Source organism: Cariama cristata, unplaced genomic scaffold (genome assembly GCF_000690535.1).
Source record: "Cariama cristata isolate BGI_N322 unplaced genomic scaffold, ASM69053v1 scaffold19733, whole genome shotgun sequence".
Classification (NCBI taxonomy): domain Eukaryota; kingdom Metazoa; phylum Chordata; class Aves; order Cariamiformes; family Cariamidae; genus Cariama; species Cariama cristata.
In genome coordinates this window covers 86,674-94,568 of record NW_009609208.1, presented here as the reverse complement: position 1 = coordinate 94,568, position 7,895 = coordinate 86,674, and positions in this window count along the sequence as shown.

The following is a 7,895-nucleotide window of genomic DNA, read 5'->3' as shown; positions in this document are numbered from 1 at the left end:
AACATTTTTTCTGTTTAGAAAATGATTTCTTAACTTTTGAATGAAGCTATCACGGCATGTACAGTTCATGAAAAACACATATTGAAGTCAGGTTTTCTTTAAAAGAGAAAAAGAAGAAAAGTTTGAAGAATGATGTAAACCTATATTGCTGATTACACATTTGTATTAACTCAAGTGCCTGGATAGCTGGGGATGTGCACATGAAAACGCCCATGGTCTTCTGCATCCTCTGCACCTTCTCACCACTTGTGCAGAGGCGAACGTGCCGTTTCAGGAACACAGGAACTGCCTTACTGGATTGAAACCGCAGTTTCTGAGGTTAGTACCCGGGCTTCGGCCGTGGTGCACCACACCGGACCTATTGGGAACCCCACAGCAGGCTGGCGTGGAGTCACCAGCCCCACAAAAGCTCTCAAACCATCTGCTAGTAAAGACTTTCTGAAGCCAGGACTTCTTAAAAAGTATTCCCTGCAGGAGCATGAACCTTGCTGAAGCATCCCCTTGTAACAAGTTGCTCACGGGGAGCCCAAAACGCCGAGCTTGGCCACCTTCATCTTTCTCTACAGGTCCCTTTGTTCCTTTGTTGCGATGGAGGGAAGCCGGGAGCTTCCTGCCGCACTGCCCGCTCCATTCCTGACTGCTCATACTTCCCTTATGCTTTTTGTCTCATAACAACAGTAAGCAAGCCTCAGCTTTTCACTCCCTCTTCTAACGAGTCTTTGCATGACCTATATAATTCCACTTTCATGCAGAGTACTCATGTGTCATGTAACCAGGATGTGCTCTAGTTTTCTCTGAATTTTGCAGTTTAATTTGATGATTACACTGTAAAAATTAAGACGCATCTTTTGAGTCTAAATTACTCAGGGTAATTTAACTTAATTTTATTAAAACGTAGAAACGATCGCTGTACATTCTGCACAAAGGAATTAAACTGGAAGGTTAAGAATCAGCATCAGCGATACCAGCAGCTCCCTCTAGTTGGAAAGTGTATTATTTTTCTCCCCAAACAGCTACTATATAGGGAAGATAGCCAGCTATTACAAGCTTCTCACAATAAGCGGCGTGGTGACTTGTGCTGCAATACATGATCATCGTAGATCTCCTAGCTACGTTGCTTTGATTCTCTCTTAAATGAAAATAACTTTTTATCATCTATGCAGACTTCTGACTATTTTTGTAGTACGTAATGACCAAAAAATTAAAAATTCCCAACATTTGACAATGAATCTACTTTGGAACAACAACAAAAAATATTACCATATGTTAGACCAGTGATTTGAAAACTGTGTTTTACTGAAATTTAAAACAAGCGTTAGAACTTGTATACGCTTTAAATAAATATAGGGTTTCATATATTGATCCAGAAGCCACCTCCTAACATTTCCAAGGCTCTGAAACTAAAGAGGAGGCTTTTTAGCCTGAGGGGTTAAAAGTGTGGGTGTGGAAGTAGGCTTTTGTTCGAAAAATTAGCAATGCTATGAGTCATTGTGCATTAGCGGCAGAATAGTTTTGCATCTTGTATGAATCCAGACACCATATGCCATGCGAGGGCCTGCTACTTTATGCGGTGCTGCTGCTGACGGGCGGCCACGTGGGCATCCCCAGCGGAAAGGCTGTCTATGCGCGGCGACGAGCGCAGGAACCCGGTGATCCGAACACGCTGGACATTGTCGAGAGCAGCAGGAACAGCTGGTAAGCTAGCAGAGCTAGCGGAGCTAGCAAAGCCAACGCGCCGCAGCGGCGGCGGCCAGCCAGCATGCTAATGAGACGGCGAGCGCGCACAAAGCCCGATGCAGAGGGGATCGACCCCAGCGCTGTCAGGTCCTGCGCAGCCCAGATTTCAGAGATTTTAATTTTTTTTTAAATTTCTAGCTCATTCCTCAAAACCACACTGCTGCTGCTCCCCTAGTCTGCCCAGTGCCGTAGTCCTTGCTCTGCTCAAAATACAAATGTTCCCTTTATTCTTGCCAGCAACGCAGCAAGTGGGCCAGGACAACAACGCCTAATCAGGTGAAACTCATGCCGAAGCCAAAGCGCGTTTTGTCCATGTGAGGATGGCACAGCCTGAATTAAATTTAAAGTCCTTTCAGATAAAACTCTACCTTTTTTTTTTTTTTAACTCATTTGTGACAAAAGCCAAACAAAAATAACCCTAGGAAATCCAAAGTGTAAGTGAGCATTCAGATGTAAGCTTCCAAAAGATATAACGGAGGTTTTAGCTGTACAAATCCCTTCCAAGTTAGCAGGGCCAGAACAGCAGAATCATCAAAAATTACTTTGAAAATACAAAGAACACAAACCCCTTTAGTCTGGTGTATAAGTGGAGGGGAAAAAAAAAAAGCAACCCACACCAAAAAACCCTGTAGGATTACATGAAATACGTAGTAGTAATCTGAATCAACCAATGTTGCTTCTGCCTCTCATTAAACACAAGTTACAGGTTCTTTGTCCCATACAACAGAAAACATGTAACAGCAATACGTGTTTGGACCTCTATTATATCTTACTTGAAAACAGTGGGAGTTATAAACAGGGAGAGTATAAAAAGTGGGAGTTACAAAGAGGGAGAGTTATAAAGAAAAACCTCTACCGCACCGACTCGATGTTTGTTATCGCAAGTCAAACTGAAGGCAGACTTCCATCACAGATCTCCTGGACGTCCTTTGGGTAGGGCATGATTACGCTAACAAAACTGCACTTGTAATAAACTTGTTTTGTTTTTACGGAGAACAACAGAAACTCTCTGGCCCAGACTGTAGGTATTTCATGAGCAATGCCACCAAAGCCGGTGAACTGCAGGTGAGTGTGAGATGAGTGGCCAGATAATCTAGAAATTATACCTACTAGTTATCGGCCAGCTGGTACAAACCTCAGAATCTGTACCTTTCCCTCGTCACCCCTTGCTCATGGTGCTCTTTGTAGACTGGCAGAGAAATCTACTGCATTTTGCTTGTGCACATATGACAAACTATATTGTGCTTTAACAGATTTAAACTGGATAAACATTACTCCCAGCAATCTTATGAGTGGCAGTGGTACATGAACCCTTTTGCACAACTCAAGTTTGACTCAGTGCTAGGACACAAGTTAAAGCAGCACTTAAATAAAAGACCCAGTTTCCTGCAAAATTATTCATGAACAAATAAAATATTACCAATGAAGAAATGGAATAAAGAAACCAAGTGTTTCATTCAAAGCAGCAGCTTTGCCATGGCAGAAGTGAGTTAGGATTGAAATTCCCAACGCGCAATCCTGATCTGTTGCTTATACTTTACGTACTACACTATTTCCAGCAAGATCATGACTTTCCAGTCTTTGGTAGGGGCTAAAGAGGTATGGCTGTGTATTTTAGGAAGCTGTTTTTCAATTAGTGCACATGTACATAATTTAATAAATCCAAAGTTGAATTTGGGGTTAGTGGGGTTTTTTTTTCCTATTTCTGACATATATCAGACAGTGAATCTACTCTTCATTTAAAAAATATTATGCTCATGATATCACTTAACCACAGGTTCAGTTTTGGAACTACCCATTAAATCACGTAGCAAATAAAAGTCTTTAAAACCGTTGGCGTTTATTTACTCTTACTGAAGAGGACAGTTACTGCACAGAGGTCATCATCAGGAGGGGCAGCAGTTAGTGCTGTTTAAAACTCTGCTACAGAATCAGCTTGGGACTTTCTCAACAACCCTCAGTGATCTTTACAGCTTCCAGCCGTGGAAAAGAACAACGATGCCCCACGTTATAACAGAAAAATAAATGGTATTGTTAACACACAAACTGCACTGCTGCCTCCCTTGCCTTCTGTAAAACGGTGAAGCTCACCAGCAGTTCACAGTAATGCATATATAAAATGTGTGGCTAACAAGGGACTATGAACAGGGACAGGTATGTACAGATACATGCACAAAAATATAGCAATTTAAAACCATTGTGTCTATAACATCATTCAGCAGCATGTGAAGTTTAAATCCGCAGAAGTATTATATACTCTTTATATATTCACAAGTGGGATGCAGTAGATTTCTCTGCAAGTCTATGAAGAGCACTATGAATAAGAGCTGAAGAGCCGCCTCCACAATCCCATGTAATGCCACCTAAAAGCTTTGCCTCGCATGACTTATTACAGGCTGGAGCAGATTAGAGGCATCGATTGCTGCCTGGAGAAGGTTCTCGCTGCAAGGAGGGAAGGCAGCCGCAGACAGACAGCCTGGCCATCGATCCACTCCAGCGGGGAGCTGCGCTGCAGAATGAAGGTCAGTGCTGCTTTACACCATCGCGTACAACCACTGCTGCGTTCATCAGCATCCCTCAGAGACCGTTGCGACCCAACCGAATACTTCTGTCTGAAACTCAAACCTTGTGCGAGGGCTGGTTACAGCAACCGCCAGAAAAGGGAAGGACGGCAAGTTAAACCTGCTGCTCTCCACACACAAAGCAGCAGAGGACTGGCTACAGACATACACTCCTGCGAGCCAGAACCGATCATTTCGGCAGAAAACTGTCAGATGCCATGTCATATAAATTGTCACAGCTCCTGTGACACATGCTTTAGAATTTCATAGTAATTTCTAACAGCATCTATATAGCCTGAGGGCCTAACTTCTTTGGATGAAATAAAAGGAACAAATTGTGAACCATTCTCTAAGAAGAGTAACAGGCTTTCTATTTTATTTTCACGGTACAATCAAACACCTCTTTATAACCAAAGTAGAGTTCTAAATGCAAGCTCAACAAAGCACATCTTGAAAGGTACACAAAGTGAGTTTTCAGGCATCTGACATTATGTGCACCTACAAAATATATGACAACCATTCACACAATTAAGTCCATCATAACAAATATCTTTCTTTTTTTTAGTCTTTGATAAAGCAGGTGAGCAGATCAGCCGCTCTACATTAAGTTAATCAGAAATTGGCTTAAACCAGCAAAAGGAATTAATTCAGAAATCAAAGCTGATGTTCTTTGCTTAATCTTCGTGATTCCAGACATGACATACTAATATACAGTAGATGTGTTTAATTCATTATATTGCATCCAGATACTAAGTTACGGATATCTATCTTTGTTATGTATTTAGACGGTCTTTTGATTTTACCCTAATGAACTACCTGTGTGCTATAGTTAAGTAGGCATACTATATTTACTACAGTGGATAAAACTTTAAGAGTCAGCCATGCATCAAATTACTTCTTCCAAGTAAGAGCTGTGTTTTCTTCTGGCCCACATACAGGACTGCAAATTGTAAGCAGGGAAATGGTGACATCCAGTGCTCAGATATTATGTAAAGCATATGCATCCTCATCGTCCTCTTTTTTGTTTGTTCTAATGCACAGGCACCTTCAGCCCCCAATGCACAGACGCATTACACTGCAGCAAAGTACTATGAACATCCACGATACACTTAAGAAGAATTTAAAAGTCTTTTACCTTCAGTTTTCTCTTCGAATGAACAACAAATAATGCAAACAACTTTGGAAACAATACCAAAACCTGCCACTGTGGTAATTTTTTTCTTCCTATGTGCCTAAGAATATTTAGGTCAGCCCTTATATAGTTCTATTTATATTAATGAAAAAGGCAGAAGCAGCATAGCTTATATCAGAGATTTGTTAGGATTACATCTCCAAGAACACCTGCACAGCTACCTGAAGTGGACAGTTTTGACAGCAAAAGTACCAGCTGACAGACACGAGCCTGCATGCCCACGCCATCAGTTATTCCTTCTTCCCCTGTAGAGTAACGCAGCACTGTACTCTTATCAAGATGCTATAGAAAAGTATGAAAAACACACAGGAATCAACAGGCAGAATAAGAACAAACCCCTTTTCTTTCCATCAGATGAAACCAATTTATCCTAAGAGTGAGATTGCTTAAAAAGATAATTTTATAATAAACACGTTAATTCTCAATAAACCCCAACAGGAACTAACTCCCTATTTACTCATTCACAGGAAGATACCTGTAGCTTAAATTGCTAAGAAAATAAATCAAAGACTACAAGAAATCAAGGAAGAACGAAGGAAAGAAGCTTGTACATGGGGACATTTTACACCCTCCCATAGAGTGCTTACAAAAAGCTGGTCAAAGCCAGTGTAACATTTCAGACATGTCAGAATCTCTCCTGCTTTTCTTCAAATTCAGTTAGTGACACCAAGTGGGACTGGAAGTACAATAGTTATTTGCAATGGTGGAGGAAAAAAAAAAGTGGTAAGATACTACAAGGAACATCAACATAATTTTTCAATTAAAAAGAAGCTTTTTTTCAGTAGAAGAGTAGAAACACAGAGATAGAGGCATTTACACTCAGGTACATAGGGCCACTTCACAAACTTCACAGATCATTACAATAATTCACCAAAGTTTCCTCTTCATTACTGTGGCCATTTTTCAAACTCTGAGAAGCTTTTCTTTCCAGTTGAGAAGCGGGCAAAAAGGCTCAAAAAGCATTGCTCCACCTTATATAATTTTCTATATTAAACCAGGCCTGGTACAATCTTTCAGCCAATACAATTTAAAGAATGGCTGTCTTAATTGCGAAGATAATTTTGCACTACACTTCTTTATTTTTTAAGATGATGATGATCTTCTTAAAAGAAATAAGAATCCAGGATGTTTACCTCTATTGTTACTATGAAACATGTGAGATGCGAAAGAATAAGCATCTTGGTTACGAAATCTCATCAGTAAAACCTGAGACCAACTTACAAATCTCTAAACAAGAACAATTTAATTCAAGGAGCAAGGAAATTACCCCATTTTGAAAGACAGTCTGAATTCTGGGTAATCAAAATTGCATTTCCCTATGCATTCTAAGGGGAGATTTTGCTCAGACATCACTATCCGCAAATCCCAAAGTCTTTTTGGAGACCAACATTAAATTATGGACCAACCAAAGCACCTGACACCTGCAGACTTAAGTTACATTTTCATATTTGGAGGTTTGCTAGCACCTGAGCTTAAAAAACTGTCAGCTTAAACAGCAGCTATAAATCAGACCCATAATAAAGACTTAAATACAAACCCTGTTTCCCCCTCTCCAGTATTTATCTTTAGAGATTAGACCAGCTCCCAAAGATATGCACTACTGCAGCTTAGGGTGACTGGGACTTGGGAATGTACAAGTGTTCAAAAATCCTTTCCAGCATAGACCTAATTTAATGCAAGCTGGAAAAGAGCATAAAGATGCAGCTTTATATCATCACCCCTTCCATTTTTCTAAATATTCAATATTACTGGAACCAGAACAGACCCTTGGTTAAGGGGTCCTGCACAATTCAATTACAATTACCAAAGCACCAAATTTTGAATCCACTGTTTTTCATCCCTGCTCTCACCTCTTAAGGCAACCTGCTCACAGACTCGCATTACCCAAATACTGACAATTAGCAACTTCTGCTTGAACTGGGCTTAACTAAAAAAACTTTAGTTTTGATACAGAATTATTTGTCTATGAGATTAGCTGTTCCTTCCTTTCCCCAGCACATAAAAAGGTGGCTTTAATGCTCTCAAAAACTCCCATAAATGTATACATTTTTCTATAACAATTTTAGTAAGTTTAAACTGTGGTCTTCCTTGTTCTTATATAATTTAAGCCACCTTATTGTTTACGATTGCCGCAAAATACATGGGCACATTTAAAATAAAAATTATTGCCTGAAAAAGCAGACTGGTGAGGCTGCTGAAACACATTACCTCGCACTCAATGGTTACTTAAGGATGGTGAGAGCACCAATTAGTACCGTCTGCAGCCCCTCAGTCTCAACGCTTCATTGCACTAAGAATGAATTCATTCCTGGAAAAAAATGGTTATTTTGAACATATACTAATGTATAGTCATCCATGACCATGTAAACATTGCAGCAGCTACAGAAACAACTGAACTTGAACCG